The sequence below is a fragment of the Mobula hypostoma genome, chromosome 1 (genome assembly GCF_963921235.1).
Source record: "Mobula hypostoma chromosome 1, sMobHyp1.1, whole genome shotgun sequence".
NCBI lineage: Eukaryota > Metazoa > Chordata > Chondrichthyes > Myliobatiformes > Myliobatidae > Mobula > Mobula hypostoma.
Genome location: NC_086097.1, coordinates 84,325,340 through 84,344,395, shown reverse-complemented (window position 1 = coordinate 84,344,395; position 19,056 = coordinate 84,325,340). Strand labels below are relative to the sequence as shown.

The 19,056-nt window shown below is 43.3% G+C and overlaps 1 protein-coding gene across 3 annotated transcripts in view; it reads right to left on the bottom strand.

The window, feature by feature from the left end:
- Positions 1–19,056, bottom strand: part of smoc1 (SPARC related modular calcium binding 1) — a 248,922-nt gene that overhangs the window by 134,618 nt on the left and 95,248 nt on the right. The window lies entirely within an intron of this gene.

The window sequence follows — 19,056 nt, the reverse complement described above, 5'->3', positions numbered from 1 at the left end:
GACAAGTGGGCTGGTAAATAATGGGCTGCAGATTTAAAGGTTTATATTGCTAATTCCAATTTCTTCAGGTATTTAATCACAGCCTGTTCTGTAAATTAATTGGAATGCCAGGCATTTATGCAGATTTACATTTCCCTCTCATACAGTAAACGGAGTGGTTTATGTTAAAATGACCGTTAATGAGATGAGTATTCTTAGGCAATGAAGCAGCACTTTGTGATTAAGCCAAAATTCCCATCGATATAGACCATAAGCCATTTGCAAATCTCTGGCTGCAGGCTCCAAGATGGGGTTTGCGCACATGGCCTCGGCTGCCGTCACAGGGAATTAGTGAAGAATCACACTGTCCATGGCCTGAATCTTCTGCTGACTGGCAAGGCTTCAGGCTGACTTGCCTGAGCCCCTGGGCAGAACTTTCCTCCAAGAAACCAGGTGATGAGCCCTAGGCAGCGCACTACCTTGCTGATTCTGAACAGCAGCACAGCGACGCCTCATAGCTCCAGCAGCCCAGGGTCAATCCTGACCCTGGCTGCTGTCCCTGTGGAGTTTAAATGTTCTCTCTGTGTTTCCTCCCACATGAGAGTAGTTAGTCTAATTAGCTGCTATAAGTTACCTCAAATCCTTGCAGCAGCACGGTGGTGTAGTGGTTAGCACAGCGCTTTAAGATATAAGTGACACCAGTTCAATCCCTGCTATTGCCTGTTAGGAGTTTGTACGTTCTCACTGTGACTGTGTGGGCTTCCTCCAGATGGTTCAATTTCTTCCCACAGTCCAAAAGTGTACTGTTTAGTAGGCTAATGGGTCATTGTAAACTGTCCCATGATTACTTCAGGGGATTGCTGGCGGGTGCGGCTCCCAGGGTTGGAAAAACCGATTCCGCGCTGAATCTCAATAAACAAACCAATCAATCTGGGGAGCCTGACCTGTCTCCCCTCATAACCAAAGCCCATCCGTCCCAGGTAACATCCCCTGTTCACTAGAGCTTTGTCCGGTGAAACTGAACATGAAACAACAACAACCAAAAAGTCATAAATGCAAAATTCTGCAGATGGTTAGGTTATAAGGAGAGGCTGGATAAACTGGGACATTTTCTCCCGGAGTGTCAGAGGCTGGAGAGTGACATTGTATAAGTGTAAAACACATGAGAAACATAGTTAGGGTGGGTGGTCGTAATCCTTCTCCAAAGGTAGGGGAGATTAGAAGCAAAGGATATAAGGCATAGGAGCAGAATTAGGCCATTCAGCCCATCAAGTCTGCTCCACCATTCCATTATGACTGATTTATTATCCTATTCAACCCCATTCTCTTGCCTTCTCCATGTAACCTTTAACACTCTGATTAATCAAGAACCCATCAATCTCCACCTTAAATATAACCAATGAACTGGCCTGCACAGCCATCTGTGGCGATGAATTCCACAGATTCACCACTCTCTGGCTAACAAAGTTTTCTTCATCTCTATTCTAAGTGGACACCCCTCAAGTCTAAGCCCTTGCTCTCTGGTCCTAGACTCCCCCACAATAGGAAACATCTTCATCCTCATCACATCCACTCTATCTAGGTTTTCAATATTTCATCAGTTTCAATAAGAGCACCCCCCTCATTCTTCTAAACTCCCAAAAGTATAGGCCCAGAGCCATTAAATGCTCCTCATACGTAAACCCTTTCATTCCTGTGATCATTCTCGTGAACATCCTCTGGACCCTCTCCAATGCCAGTACTTCTTTTCTCAGGTAAGAGACCCAAAACTGCTCACAGTACCCCAAGTGTGTTCTGACCAAGGCCTTATAAAGCCTCAGCATTACATCCTTGCTTTTGCATTCTAGTTCTCTCAAAGTGAATGTTAACATTGCACTTGCCTTCCTTACCACTTCAATTAACCTTCAGGGAATCTTGCGCAAGGACTCCCAAGTCTCTTTGCACCTCCGATTTTTGAATTTTCTCCCCATTTAGAAAATAATCCATGCCTTTCTTCCTTCTGCCGAAATGCATGACTACACACTTTCCTACACTATATTCCATCTGGTCCACTTCTTTGCCAATTCCCCCAATTTGTCTACAGACTCCCTGCTTCCTCAACACTACCTGTCACTCCACCTATCTATTGTCTGCAAACTTGGCCACAAAGCTATTAATTCCTTCCTGGTGGGTGTGTGGAATACACTGCCAGCGACAGTGGTAGAGGCAGATACAACAGGATCTTTTAAGAGATTCTTAGGTAGGTACATGGAGCTTAGAAAAATAGAGGGCTATGCAGTAGGGTAATTCTAGGCAGCTTCCAGAGTAGGTTACATGGTTGGCACAACATTGTGGGCCAAAGGGCCTGAAATGTGCTGCAGATTTCTATGATTCTATGATTCATCCAAATTATTACATATAACGTGAAAAGAATCGGTCCCAACACTGTCCCCCTGTGGAACATCACTAATCACTGGCAACCAATCAGAAAAAGCCCTCTTTATTCCCACTCTTTGCCTCCTGCCAATCAGCCACTGCTTCATCTATGCTAGTATCTTTACTGTAATACGATGGGCTCTTATCTTGTTAAGCAGCCTCATGTCTCATGTGTGGCACCTTGTCAAAGGTCTTCCGAAAATCTTTTAACTCTCTTTTGTCTACCCTGCCTGTTATTACTTCAAAGAATTCTAACAGATTTGTCAGGCTAGACTTCCTCTTGAGAAAACCATGTTGACTTTGTCCATTTTTATCAGGTATCTCCAAGTAACCCCAAAACCTCAATCTTAATAATGGACTCCAACATCTTTCCAACCACTGAATTCAGGCTAACTGACCTATAATTTCCCTTCTTTAAGAGTGGAGTGACACTTTCAACCTTTCAGTCCTCCAAAACCATTCCGGAATCTAGTGATTCTTGAAAGATCATTACTAATGCCTCCACAATCTCTGCAACTACCTCTTTCACAACGCTGCAGTGTGGTCCATCTGGTCCAGGTGACATATCTACCTTCAGAATTTTCAACCTCCCAAGCACCTTCTCCTTCGTAACATTTATGGCATTCTGCTTGTATCTTCCACAGTAAAGACTGATGCAAAATACTTTTTCAATTTGACCACCATTTCTTTGTCCCCCATTACTACCTCTCCAGTATCATTTTCCAGCTGACCAGTATACTCTCATCTCTCTTTTACTCATATATATGAAAAAACTTTTTGTATCTTCTTTTACATTATTGTCTTGCTTACCTTCATGTTTCATTTTTTCTCTCTTTATAGCATTTCTTAGTTGCCCTCTGTTGTTTAATAAAGCTTTGCAGTCCTCCACCTTCTCACTAATATTTGCTGTATTGTATGCCTTCTCTTTTGCTTTCCTGCTTCCTTTGACTTCCCTTGTCAGCCATGGTTGCCTCATCCTCCCTGTAGAGTACTTCTTCATCTTTGGGATTTATCTTTCCTGCACTTTCCAAATTTCCCCGAGAAACATCAGCCATTGCTGTTCTGCTGTCATCCCTGATAGTGTCCCCTTCCAATCAAATTTGGCCAGCTTCTCTCTCATGTCCCAGTAATTCCTTTTACACCACTGTAATACTGAGACATCTGATTTTAGCTTCTCCTTCTCAAATTGCAGGGTGAATTTTACATACTAAGATCACTGTCTCCTAAGGGTTCCTTTACCTTAAGCTCTCTAATCAAACCTGGTCATTACATAATACCCAATCCAGAAATGTTGTTCATCTAGTGGGCTCAACCCCAAGCTGCTCTAGAAAGCAATCTGTAGGCATTTTTCAAATTCTCTCTCTTGGGATCTAGCACCAACCTTAATTTCCCAATCTAATATCAAAATCCCCCATGATTATCACAACGTTGTCCTTTTTACATGTCTTTTCTATCTCATTGCAACTGCAGCCCACATTCTGACTACTGGTTGGAGGCTTGTATATAATTCCTATCAGGGTCTCTTTACCCTTGCAGTTTCTCAACTCTACCCACAAGGATTCTACATCTTCCAATCCTCTGTCATCTCTTTATAAGGATTTGATTTCATTTTTTACCGACCTCCTCTGCCCTGCCTGTCCTTCCGATAGAATGTATCCTTGGATGTTAAGTGCCTAACTATATGCTTTCAGCCATGACTCAGAGATTCCTACAACACTATACCTGCCAATCTCTAACTGCACTACAAGATCATCTCCCTTATTCTGTATACTGTGTGCATTCAATCATAACAACTTCAGTCCTTTATTCACCACTCTTTTTGATTTTGGCCCCCTGTTACACTTTAATTCATACCACTGTCTGCAACTTTGCCCTAACTGCCTGTCCTTCCTCACAGTCTCACTACACACTGAATCTGGTTGTATACCAACTGCCCCATCCTCAGCCCCATCACTCCAGTTCCCAAATTAGTTTAAACTCTCCCCCACAGCTCTGGCAAAACTGCTCACAAAGATTTTGGTACCCCTCAGGTTCAAGTGTAACCTCTCCTTTTTGTACACGACATACCTTCCCCAAAAGAGGTCCCAATGATCCAGAAATTTGAAACCCTGCTCCCTGCACCAATCCTTCAGCCACAAATTTATCTGCCAAATCATCCTATTCTTACTGTCACTGGCACGTGGCACAGGCAGCAATCCAGAGATTACTACACTGGAGGTCATGCTTTTCAGCTTTCTGCCTTACTCCACAGATTGAATTTTCAGGACCTCCTCCCTTTTTCTACCTATGTCATTGGTACCAATCTGTACCCTGATTTCCAGTTGTTCATCCCCTCCCTTTAGAATGCTGTGGACTGATTTGAGACATCCCTGACCCTGGCACCTGGGAGGCAACGTACCATCTTCTGCTCCTCTAACTTATGGAATCCCTGATCACCAACAGCACTCGTCGTCTCCCCCCCGCTTCCTTTCTGAGCCACAGAGCCAGGCGCAATGTCAGACAGCTGGTTGCTGAGGCTGCAACATAGATTTAAGATTAGAGGGGAAATATTTAAAAGGAACCTGAGGGGAACTTCTTTTGGTTTCTTCCCCCTTCCTTTCCACCCTGATGAAAGATCTTGGCCCTAAACATCAACTATATATTCATTTCCGCAGATACCGCCTGACTTTCTGAATTCCTCCAGCATTGTGTGTGTGTAAAACAACCAGAAAACAGTATCACAAATAGGTGAAGTTCTGGAGACGTTAAACATTCTAGTCTGAACAAGAGTATGAGGACCTTCTCAAGCTTGTCTCCATTCCTTTCTTATTGTTTAGAGACCAGTTCAGCCCACAGGCTGTGAACCTGGTGTTTTAATTCAGAACAGCATGGAGTCTGTCACCCTCGTCTTTCCTGCTTTCTGACCCTGAACTACTATTAATTCAGACGAGAGCCTGACGGCATGGATCAGACTTTTCTTCAATCTGTGCCCCTTTCTTCCAAAAGAGTTGAGTGTTTGATCGTGTGTCTATACAACCTGTGATGAAGAATAGTGCACTGAACACATCCTTCCTTCTTCTGGGAGCAGAGAGCTGAGATTAGATACCAGCTCCTCCTACACTGGTCGCTGTCAACCTATGTTTATAAAATTTCACTCGTTAGTAAAGGCAGATGCATAATTGATCACTGCATCTCTGTGTTTTGTAAAAGTCCCCACGTCAAGAGAGAATCCTTCATTTGACTGTTGGATTTTCAAGCAGAATTCCTGCAGTTTATCACTGGTAACACTGTAGCTCAGAATTTGGGGGCTAGCTTACTACATATCTGGTGAACAATATATTAAAGTTTGGCTTTGACAGCATGGTAGCGTTGTGGTTAACACAACGCATTACAGTCCCACCACTGCCTGTAAGGAGTTTGTACATTCTCCCCATGACTGTGTGGGTTTCCTCCCTCAGTCTAAAGATGTCCCGGCGGGTAGGTTAACTTGTCATTGTAAATTATCCCGTGATTAGGCTAGGGTTAAATCAGTGGATTGCTGGGCGGGTGTAGCCTGTAGGGCTGGAAGGGCCTTTTCTGCACTGTATGCCAATAAATTCAATACACAAATATGTGGTGCTCTTGGGGCAAGTTGTCCCAACGAAACAAGTTTCTGAGATGTAGCCATGTTCCTTTTCCTTTTTAGCTTGAGACATCAGGATCAATTATCACCTGTCCACTGCCAACATTGTCCTGAGGCTAGCTAAAAGCTTAATAGGAAGAGGAGCAGAATTGCTCATGGCTGCCCTGTCATTCAATATGATGGCGGCTAACCTGCTATCCACTTTAAAATTCCCTGATCTTTGAAAAAATTATCTACCTCCTCTTTAAAAACTCCCAAGTGATCCAGCCCCCTCAACCCTTCAGATAAAAAACTTCAGAAATTCACCACCTTCTCTGTGAAAAAATTCAGTTTTTCATGACTTCTCCCTTATGTTCTAACAAGTGAACGTATGTCTACATCTACCCTGCCATGTTCCCTAAGAAGGGACATTTTTAAGAAGTTCACTCCCCATTCTTCTGAACTTCACAGAATTTGTATCTGCTTTTTTTAACCACTCATCACAAGACAATCCAACAGTGATCTGAGAGTGAGCTCGGAAGCTCCCTCTCCTGTGTAGAGTTATACCACATCAGTCTGGATCCCAACTCAGCCACCAGTGGAAGGGCAAACCTGAAGTCATTGATCCTCCTGACACAATGGAAAAGAGTGGCAAAGTGTTAGAGCCAATGCCTCACATCTTCAGCAAGCCAGGTTCCATCCTGTCCTCCAGTGTGTCTTTGTGGGGTCTGCACTTTCACCCTTCTACAACACAACAGCATATGGATTGAGAAGTTAGGTGTGCACGGGAGTGCCATAATCTGGGAGAGGAAGGGAGAAATGTATGGAAACTTCCAACAAGAAGAAGGAAGATGCCGGACCTAGTTTTGGGAAATTAGCCAGGCCAGGTGATAGACTGGAGAGTTGGTGAGCATTCTGGGAATAGTGACCACAACTTATTATGTTTTAAGAGAGGAGTAAGGATAAATTTGGATTTTGTGGGAAATTATTAAATTGGGGGAGGGCAAATTATGACAGAATAAGGAGCATTGGTTAGGAACAGCTGCTACCAGGCAAGTCTATGTCTGAGCAGTGGCAGTAGTTTAAAGACCAGCTGAGCAGAGCTCAGGATCGGCATGTTCTGGTAAGAAGTAAGGACAAGGATGGGTAAGGAAAGGGAACCTTGGATGACCCGAGAGGTCCTAAATTTAGTCAGAAAACAATAGAAAGCAGGCATGGGTTTAGAATGCTAAAAAGACTATGTCATTGAAGAACATATAGTAGGGAAGTGTTCAAATGGGCGATTAGGAAGGCCAAAATGGGCCATGAAATGCCCCTGGCCAGCAGTATCAAGGAGAATCCCAAGGTAATTTATACAGAGTAGGTCCGCTCAAGGATAAAAGAGGGGATTTATGCTTAGAGTCAAAGCAAGTGGGTGAGGTAATAAATGAGTACAATGTGAAGGTATTTACCGAGGAGAAGAAATTGGAGGATAGCGAAAATAGCACGGGGCATGCTAATGTTCATTTGAGATTGAAGAGGAGATAGTTTTGAGTCTTCTGAAAAGCATTAAGATGGAAGAATCCACATGGCATGATGGCATATATCCCACAATACTGAAAGAAGCAAGTGAAGAGACTGAAGGAGCTCTGATGAGGATATTTTTGTCACAAATGAGAAAATCAGCAGATGCTGGAAATCTGAGCAACACACACAAAATGCCGGAGGAACTGATGAAGGGTCTCAGCCCAAAACGTCAACTGTTTAGTCTTTTTGATAGATGCTGCCTGGCCTGCCAAGTTCTCTGTGTGTTGCAAGGATATTTGTGTCCTCACTAGCAAGAAGTGAGGTCCCAACAGAGTAATAAATGTTGTGCCTTTGTTCAAGAAGGGAGATAGGGTTAAACCAGGTAATCATGGGCCAGTGAGCATCATGTCAGTGGTAGAGAAGCTAATGAGGAGGATACTGAGGAATAGGACTTATGCACAGTTGGAAAGGCATAGTCTGCTTAGGTACAGTCTGCTTCGCTTTGTGCTGGGCAGGTTATGCCCTACAAACTTGGTTCAGTTTTTGGAGGAGGTGAAAAAGGACTTTGATGGGGATACGGCCATAGACATTACCTACATGGAGTTTAGTAGGGCATTTGGAAAGGTCCCTCATGGTAGGTTGACTCAGAATATAATTCAGGGTAAACTGCAAGTTTGTATTTGGAAATCCTAGTCCAGGGAGTAGGGCTGATATTCTGTCTGAAGGTCTGTGGCCAGTGATGTTCTGCAAGGATCATTGCTGGGACTTCTGATACCTACATAGCTTGATGGATTAGCAAGTTTGAAAATAGCTCCAAGATCGGTAGAATTGTGGACTGTGTTAAGGACTATCAAAGAACACAGGGGAATATAAATCAGTTATAAATATGGGCAGAGAAGTGGGAGATGGCATTTAATCCAGGAAAGTGGGAGCTCTTGCACGTTGGGAGGTCAAATGGAAGGAGAAAAGTTAATGGTAGGCCCCTTAATAGCATTGAAGTACAGAGGGATCCAAGGATCCAGGTCCATAGTTCACTGAAAGTGGATAAGGTGGTAAGGAAGACATATAGAATGGTTGCCTTCATTAGTAGAAGTGTTGAGTACTTCAATGAGGAAGCCATGCTGCAGCTTGGAGAATTGAGTGCAGTTCTGGTTGCCTCATTATAAAAAAGGATGTGGAGATTGGGGATAAAGCCCAAGGCAGCCTGGATTAAAGAAAGGTTAGGCAAACTTGGGTTCTTCTCCCTAGAGTGTCAGAGACCGAGAGGAAACCTGATAGAGGTTTTGTTTTAATTATGAAGTATAGATAGGGTAGACAGACAGAATCTGTTCCCCAGGGTAGAAATGTCAAACAACAGAGGATAAAAGGGAAGTTTCTTTTTCCATGGAGACGGTGGTCAATGCCTGGGATACGTTACCAGGGGTAGGAGTGCAAGCAGGCAGTTTGGTGGAGTTTAAAAGGCTTTTAGATAGACACATGAATACGAAGGGAGTGGAGGGGAAGGTGCAATAAACAAGGAGAACATTTAGTTGATTAGATTTATTTCTCACATCAAAACACCAAAATGTATAGTGAACTGTGTCGTGTCAGCAACCAACACAGTCCAAAGATATGCTGGGGACAGCCTGCAAGTTTGGCCATATGTCCAGCGCCAGTGTAGTACGACCACCACTTACTAAACGTAACCCATCTATCTTTGGAATGTGGGAGGAAACCGGTTGAGAAACTCGTGCAATCACAGGGAGAACATACAAACTCCTTACAGACAGTGGCAGAATTGAACCGGGGTCACTGGTACTATAATACCATTACGCCACCAATGCTGTTGATGACTTGACGTATGAACCAGCATCAAGACTTGCACAACATAATGGGCCAAATGGCCCATCTGTTCTTTCAACACACACAAAATGCTAGCGGAACTCAACAGGCCAGGCAGCATCTATCGAAAAGAGTAAACAGTCAACATTTAGGGCCGAGACCCTTGTTCTTTGTTTTGTGAAACATTGGAGAATAGGGAAAAATAGTGGAAGAATGGGATTGCTCTGTGAGCTGTCATGGACTTAAAGGACTGAAATGGATGCCTTCAATGTTGTAATTAAGTATGTAAGTAGTGAAACAAATACTGAATTTACGAGGGGTGATTGATAGGTTTGTGGCCTAGGGTAGAAGGAGTCAATTTTAGAAAACCTAGCACATTTATTTTTCAACATAGTCCCCTCCTACATTTACACACTTAGTCCAGCAGTCGTGGAGCATATGAATCTCTTCTTTGTAGAAGTCGGCATCTTGGACCTCCAAAAGTGGTCCACAGCCGGGGTGATTGATAAGTTCGTGGCCTAAGGTAGAAGGAGATGAGATATACAGCTCTCGTTACATGTATGTGCAGTTCAACTCTTTGAGTGATTATGCAGAAAGTTTCAAGTTAATAACTCATCTCCTTCTACATTAGGCCACAAACTTATCAATCACCCCTGCTGTGGACCACTTTTGGAGGTCCAAGACGCCGACTTCTACAAAGAAGGGATCCGTATGCTCCACGACCGCTGGACTAAGTGTGCACATGTAGGAGAGGACTATGTTGAAAAATAAATGTGCTACATTTTCTAAAATTGACTCCTTCTACCTTAGGACACGAACTTATCAATCACCCCTCGTATTCCTGATTATCAGTTATAAAATAAGGGCTATAAGTAGACACTCAGTAAGTTAAAGGCAATTGTGGCAATTCCCCTGCCACAGTTCTGACTGTTGGTAACTTCTCCAGAAACAACATAAAAATCATCAAGTCTTGGGTTCAGTCCATGCTGGTGTTGAATCAGCACGTTTATATTGGACTTAAAACCAGACCAGAAAATAATTGGTTCTGTTAAGAAGGGCGAGGCTACAGTCAGATGGAGTTCCCATTCCTTAATACTAATCTGTGAAACCAAAGAAAAACAAATCTGTGGATGTCATGTTGAGCTACCTGCCCTGTAATAAAAATAAGTCATTTGACTATTTAGCACAAGCTTCTTGAATTCTGTCAATTAAGAGTTAACACTGAATACCATTCTCCGAAAAGAAATTTATCCAATACAACCTGGATGGCTTGTTCAGTTGGTATGCAGTTTGCTTCAGGGAGAAGCAAAAGAAAGAAAAGCAAATACACTGTGATAATTCTGGTAATATTTGATCAAGATGCTGTTATTTGAATTCACCTGAAACTGGCTTAACACTTTCACGAGTTTTGATCACCATTAAATTATCTAGACTGACTGAAGGCCACTTGACTAGATTCTCTGTGCACATTAAGATACAACAGACAAAATCCTCCATGATCCAAGGATTACTAAATTCCTTACACAGAGTCAAGCATTGCATCACGCCATCTGGCCCAATGATTCAGTGATGACTTTTTAGAGCTGTCTTATAGTCTGACTTCCCCCCACTGCTCTTTTGCCTTACAGATCTACCTCCAATCCACATGAAGCAACTGTAATCAGCAATGGCAAAAAACGTTTGCTATTTTCTCATGCAGAATGATTACCGTTAACAACAATTACTGCAAGTGTTTGGAATCTGATTCTGGTTGCAATTATGTACTCTATTGCTTTTCAATAAAGTTGCCCAGCAACTGGAATTCAAAGTGTTGTACCAAGTACAGAAAATATTGGAAATACTCAACAGGACAAGCGGTGAAAAACACTTAATGATTTGAGTTCTGATAAAGGGGTAACAAGCGAAAACATTAACTCTGCTTCTCCCTCTACGGCTGCTGCCTGACCTGCTAAATTATTTTTGCTTTTATTTTTTTCTTTCGAAGGGAACTGTGATGTCACTGAAACTTGACAGGGTCAAAGTTATGCTGAATCACTAACCATGGGAATCATAAGAACAGGAGAGAGAGAAATAGATTAATGTTTTAAGTTAATGACCATTCAAGAGTCTAAGTAAAGTTTAAACCCAGAACCATTTGAAATGAAGCATTAACTATTTCTCCATATACAGATGATGCCAGACCTGCTGGGTATTTTCAACATTCTCTTGTGTTTGGTTCAGATTTCCAGTGTATGCAGTTCAGTACGTAAAGCACTTTGTCCAGATACAGGCAGGTGGCTAGAAAACTAGGCTCATCTAACTGCATCACATGCAACACAAATCCTTCCAATGCAAAGTATCTTTGCATGGAAATCCCCAAAATACATAACCTGTAGCCCAATATTCAGTATGATCCTTGTCCTTTAAAGCAATAGCCAGAGTCTGCAATTTTAAACCAAGTTCTACAAGATGCTAAAAGCTGCCATATCTGACTAATTTAAAAACTTTTTCTTTTTGAATTTACTTCTTCCACCAACAAAGCAAATGACCAATTCACCAAAGAAGCACGCTCCTTGGATTAACTTGCTTTGTTGTTAAAATAAGTTTCATTTTCAGAAGAGTGGTACAGCTACTGCCTCACAACCCCAATGACCTGTGTTCATTCCTGATCCTGTCTATGTGGAGTAGCACGCCCTCCCAAATACTGCATGGGTTTCTTCCAGGTGCTCAGATTCCCCCTGCACCCAAAATAAATTAATTGGCAAGCAATTTGTCACTGGAAATTGCCTCAGCTGTGTAAGTCAATCTGGAGGGAGTTGAAAAGAATGTAGGGAGAATGGGAGTCTCCTAGTCAGTGGGCCGAATGTTCTGTATGACTGTGGATGTTGCAAAAGTAGGTTCTTGGAAGTAGAAAGTTGTGAGTTCAACTCTTGCTTCAGTGCAAAACGAGGAAATGGTTCCCCATCAGCGATGCTCAGTTTTGGATGAGGCATTCATCTGAGACTGCCTCTGTCCCCACAGTTGGAAGCAAAAGTTGCCATGGTATTATTCTGAAGAGCAGGTATTTATCCTGTGTCCTAGCAAATAATTAATAGCATTCAGCCCACCATGACTAAGCTGACCACCCCATACACATCTATATTAATTCCATTTACCAGCAGTAGGACCACATGATGATTTAAAAGCTCATTCATATAATTTTTTTTTAAAAGAGTCCTCAGATTTTTGAATCCTCAGTCAACATTCCTAAAGCAGGCAGCCTGGTCACTACCACATTCCTGATTGTGGCATCTTACCATGCATAAAGTAACTGCTGCATTTCCTACAAAAGTAACTTCACAGTCAACAAATTATACTTGAAGGAAGTGACTTGGATGTTCTGAGAAGGGCAACCTAGAACCTTCAGTCAGCCATTGAGTTCATGGATCTCCTGTGGTAGTGCCCACAGGGTCAAGCTGAGAACAACTGGAGATGCCTGTAGGTTTCTGGCTCCAGGTCAGAGGAATTCAGCATTTTGTCTGGGTAGCCTCCAACCTGTTGGGCATGAACATCAATTTTTCTAACTTCTGGTAATTCCACCCCCCCCCACCTTCTTACTTTGGCTTCTGCTCCCTTCCTTTCCAGTCCTGATGAAGGGTCTCGACCTGAAATGTCAACTGTTGATCCCCCTCCATGGAAGCTGCGTGACTTGCTGAGTTTCTCCAGTATTATGCGTTCGTTGCTCTAGGTTTCTGGCAACAGCAGAACCACATGCTTTCACAGGGAGCTTCCTTTTTATATGACATGGGAAGTTATAAGGACAGGGCTTAATCCTGATTTTGCTTGTTGTTTTTGTAGAGTTTGCACATTTCCCTGTGACTGTGTGGGTTTTCTAAGAGTTTCTCTCCATGGCCCAAACAAATGCAGATTGCTCAGTGCTGCAAATTGCCCACAATGCTGATTGATAGAATCTGGGGGAGCCTGAGGAGAATGGGGGGAGTAAATAAAAAGGGATAAACATGGAATTAGTATACATGAGTGAGTGAAGGTTTGCACAGACTTGGTTGGCTGAAGAGCCTGTTTCTATTCCGTAACTCTCTATAGCTCCAGTTATTGTCAGAATGTGAGATTTGCTGAACCTGATGTCACAGGACCAAGTCCTTCAGCCATGGTTCACAAGTCAGCTGCTCAGGCCTGAGTTCAAATGTCTGCAGACTTTTAAGTTATGTCACATCAGATGTTCATCCGTGTGCTCCCTAAATAAGCAACACACAAAAAGCAGGTCAGGCAGCATCTGTGGAGGAAAAGGAACAGTCAACGTTCTGGAACGAGATCATTCGTCTGATCTGACAGTTCAGGTGAAAGATGTCCACCCAAAACATCTAAAGTCCAAGTCCCACAACTCTTGGCTTCTCTGACAGGGGAATTAGGACATACGGATTCACCCTGTCTGGTGTCTATTAAGATAGTAAAGGACAGTAAAAGCACCTACATTAAACTATTGTTTATTGACTACAGTATTGCCTTCAATACCCATGCAAAAGCAAATGCGTAAGAACGCAAGAAGCGACAGAGAGTAGTGGACTCTGCCCAGTACATCATGATAACATCCCACCCCATCACTGGCAGTATTTACAGGAGCTGCTGCTTCAAAAGGGCAACATCTATCAAACAACCCCACTATCTAAGCCACACCACCTTTTTACAGCAACCATCAGGCAGGACCCTGAAGTCCCACACTACCGGGTCCAAGAACAGTTACTTCGCTTCAAATATTCGGTCTTGAACCAACCAGAGAACCGTAATCCTGCAGTTTAGCAACATTGTGAACACTTTGACCACTTTGCACCACAACTGACTTGGTTTATTTTTTGTTCTAATTATGATTACATGTAAAAAAATGTATAATTTATGTTCAATTTACAGTTTTCTTCTGAATACTTTTTAGTTGATGCTATGTGCAAGTGATGTGGCTGCAAGTTTTTAATTGGACCTGTTCATACATGTACTTGAGCAGATGACAATAACCTTGACTTTGAATTTTGATTTTTAAAAAATTCCCTCATTGTCGGAAAAGCAGAGCAGCAACTCATCAACTTCAGGAAGAGGGTGCTGTGCACATGCTCCTGTTTGCATTAACGGTGCTGAGGTCAAGAGTCTGGAAGTTTGAAGTTCCAAGGAGTGAACATCACCAATACCCTGTCCTGGTCTAACCACAGGGACGCAACGGCAAGAAAGCTCACCAGCACCTCTACTCCCTCAAGAGGATAAAGAGCTGTCACCAATTTTTATTGGCACACCGTGGAAAGCTTCTTATCTGGATGCATCATTGCTTACCATGGCAACTGCTCTGCCAAGAGTACAAGAAGTTGTGGTGTTGTGGATAGAAACCAGCCTTCCTGCACTTCATACTGCCTTGATAAAGCAGCTCAACGACATTTTCTGTCTCGGTGTTATAAGACTTTCCAATAGTCCCCTTGGACCATAAGATGAACTCTTGCCCTCACAACTATCCTTGCAGCTTATTGTTTGCCTGCACTGCACTTTCTCTGTTACTGTTACACTACATTCTGCATTCTGTTATTAGTTTCTCTTGTGCTATCCCAATGTACTGTTGTAATGAAAGGAGATATATGGATACCTGGGTACATGTGACTATAATATTAAACCAATTTACCAAGCTCACGGGGAAGGCGAGATTTCAATCTAGTTGGCTCCCTGTGACATATTACGAGTGATCCAGAGTGGGCTTCAGAAGACAGCAAGCAAGACACAATTGGGTCCACAGACATTTTTCAGCTTTTATCTTAAAGCATTTTTATATTAATGATTAATGATTTCATTTCATACCAAACTAAACTGGAAGCCAAGAGATCCAGGAGGTGCTCTTTAGCAAAAAAAAATTAGTTGAAAAATATCAACTGTAGATGCAATGAATGAACAGACTTGCATTTATAAATGATGTCATTTGTTATGGAGTCCTACAGGAAGAGAACGGGCCCATTGGTCCACCAAGTCAGTAGATCAACTTCCAAAATACACTAATGTTACTTTATTCTCACCGAATTCCCAATAACAACTGCCCCTCTCATTTCTATTACTCAGCTAGGATGCAGAAGTGGGCTGAGAAGTGGCAGGTGGAGTTCAACCCGGAGAAGTGTGAGATGGTACACTTTGGAAGGACAAACTCCAAGGCAGAGTACAAAGTAAATGGCAGGGTACTTGGTAGTGTGGAGGAGCAGAGGGATCTGGAGTACATGTCCACAGATCCCTGAAAGTTGCCTCACAGGTAGATAGGGCAGTTAAGAAAGCTTATGGGGTGTTAGCCTTCATAAGTCGAGGGACAGAGTTTAAGAGTCGCGATGTAATGATGCAGCTCTATAAAACTCTGGTTAAGCCACACTTGGAGTACTGCATCCAGTTCTAGTCGCCTCACTATAGGAAGGATGTGGAAGCATTGGAAAGGGTACAGAGGAGATTTACCAGGATGCTGCCTGGTTTAGAGAGTATGCATTATGATCAGAGATTAAGGGAGCTAGGGCTTTATTCTTTGGAAAGAAGGAGGATGAGAGGAGACATGATAGAGGTATACAAGATATTAAAAGGAATAGATAGAGTGGACAGCCAGCATCTCTTCCCCAGGGCACCACTGCTCAATACAAGAGGACATGGCTTTAAGGTAAGGGATGGGAAGTTCAAGGGGGATATTAGAGTAAGGTTTTTTACTCAGAGAGTGGTTGGTGTGTGGAATGCACTGCCTGAGTCTGTGGTGGAGGCAGATACACTACTGAAATTTAAGAGACTGCTAGACAGGTATATGGAGGAATTTAAGGTGGGGGGTTATATGGAAGGCAGGGTTTAAGGGTTGGCACTACATTGTGGGCCAAAGGGCCTGTACTGTGCTGTACTATTATAATGTTCTATGTTAATTATACAGTAGAGGGGGCAGTTGATCCGCCAACTTGGGCATATTTTCACTCACAGGAAAACCACCTGGTCAAAGGGAGAACAGGCGAAGCCTGAACAGACGACACCAGAGGTCAGGACTGAACCTGGATCACAAGGGTTGTGAGGGCAGCAGTTCTACCAGCTGCTCCACTGTGATCTCAGGGTGTCCCAAAGTACCTGCAACAGGACTGTACATAGCACAGTTCCATCACAGTCTTGACTGAGATACAGGAAGTAGAGCAACCATTTCTTACCATATAGAAAGAAATCATTCAGCCCATAAAAAGTCTATGTCAGCTTTCAAGGCATTCCCAAAATAGAGTCCCTGCTGCATTAGAGGAAACACAGCAAGACATTTGCACACAACACGCCTAACAACCAGTGGATCTATTTTTAGTGACTCTAATCAAGTATCTAGAGTGGGGTTTGAACCTGTAACTTCTGTCAAAGCAAGCGGAGCAGGAGACAGTTGGATTTCCAGCATCTGCAAATTTTATCGTGTTTGTTATTGTGTACCATTCTAATCAATTTGTTCTGTGTTGAAGTTTATATTTACTTTAAATGCATTGGAGATCAATAAATTAATTGGTGCTGTAGTGACTGCATCATATCTTCGACTGCAGTACTTCCTGAACTTCATACATTTTATTTTTGTGTAGGATACGCTTCTGCTAAACACACACTCATGAGGTGAGATCTTTCACCTAAATGCGTGTGAAAGGAGAAGGGGGCAGGACTGCAGGGGAGCAGTGGCCGTGCTTTCAGATGGCTTCATTTTATTCCCAACTGAAGTTAATCCAAGACTTTCCTCTCGGGTAGGTGTGTATCTTCCTAGGGCACCATTCTGAATGAGCTGGGGAAATTTCTGTGATACTGTTGCTCAGATTTATCTGCAAACCAGCAGCAAAGTCCATCTAGTTGCAATTCATGAGGTGGTCTAGGGTGCAGCAGATGCAGTGGAGGAAACAGCTCTGCTGCGCCCAAGTTGCTACCAGAAGCAACAGCAAAGACCAAGTCTGTAACAGGAGATACAGGCATGGAATACGCCGCTCCATCCGCCAAAAACAGAACTTCCCGGAGGCCAAACGTTTTAATTCCCATTCCTGTTCCGACATGCCGGTCCATGGCTCCTCTTGTGCCAAGATGAGGCCACCCCCAGGGTGGAGGACCAACACCTTATATTCCGTCTTGGTACTCTCCAACCTGATGGCGTGAATATCAATTTCTCCTTCCCATAAAAAAAAAACTCCCTCTTACTCCCCTCTTCTTCTATTTCCCACTCTGGCCTCTTACCTCTTCTCACCTGCCTATTACCTCCCCCTGACTCCCCTCCTCCTTCCCTTTCTCCTATGGCCCACTTTCCTCTCCTATTAGATTCCTTCTTCTCCAGCCCTTTATCTTTCCTACCCACCTGGCTTCACCTGTCACCTTCTAGCAATCCTCCTTCCCCTTCCTCCACCATTTTAGTCTGGCATCTTCGCCCTTCCTTTTCAGTCCCGAAGAAGAGTCTCAGCCCGAAACGTCAACTGTTTATTCATTCCCCTAGATGCTGCCTGACCTGCAGAGTTCCTCCAGCAGCTTGAGTGTATTGCTTTGGATTTCCAGCATCTGCAGAATTTCTTCTGTTAGGGAATACTTGCCCTACTCATCTTTGAAGTACCTACTGCGTACTTGCTTAAAGAGCAGTTTAAAGCCTCACCTGAAAGTCGACACCACCCAGCGCAGCCTCAATACCACAACGTGGACATACCTGACCAAAACTTTTCCATGGAGGGCTTCCAGACCGTTTGGGCTGACCAGAAGTGCACTGAGAGTGGTAAGCGTAAAGGAGGTAAGCGTTGGGGGCTTGCTGTTCTGGTTAACAACAGATGGTGCAATCCTGGTCATATTATGATTGAGGAACGTGTTTGTAGCCTGGATATTGAACTTTTTGCTGTTGGACTCCGGCCATATTCCACCGAGATACAACACTGGGCGTCATCGGAGGTTGTTCCTGCCTGTGGCCATCGAACTATGCAGCTCCTCCCGTGAAGGATCAGACACCCTGAGCCAATAGGCTGGTCCTGGACTTACTTCCATCTGGCATAGTTTGCATATTGTTGTTTGATTGTTTGTGGTTTTTGTATTTCTATATTTATGCTCTATTCTTGGTTGGTGCAGCTGTAACAAAACTCAATTTCCCTCGGGATCAATAAAGTATGTCTATGTCTATGTCTATGTCTATGTACCCTCAGCTAAGGTTTTTGTCCTCAAGTCCCCAGAGTGAGATTCGAATCCATAATCCTTCCACCTTTGGATGCTGTCCACAGACAAATCCAAGAGGGATAGTCTACCCGAAGTCTGCCTCCAACAGTGCATGGATCTCTGAGAGTCACCATATTCAACAAGGAGGGCAGAATGTTAAACTGAACCTGCAAAGCATTCAAGCAGTTTTGACTTGACCTCAGTAAAAGTGGGCATTCTCACTTCTCAGCATCTTACTGTGACTGAGAAGCTCCTTTACCGCAGTCCGAAGAAGTTCGGTTTCATCACCTCTCTAAGTCCAACAGATTTTGAGCAGGAGTTCCCAGCATTTTTATGCCATGGACCTATACCACTAAGCAAGAAGGTCCATGGACCCCAGCTTGTGAACCCCTGCCTTAGAGTCATGTATACTTTCAGCCTTTGTTAATATCAACCTGGACTGCCAGTTAGAGAATACTCCAATAGTTGATGTTTCTCTCAAATACACATCTTGAAAGCAGCATCCGCCACCCAGGACCCCCACCATCGAGGCTATACTCTCCTCATGATGCTGCCATCAAGAAGACACAGGAGCCTTAGGTCCCACACCACCAGGTTCAGGAGCA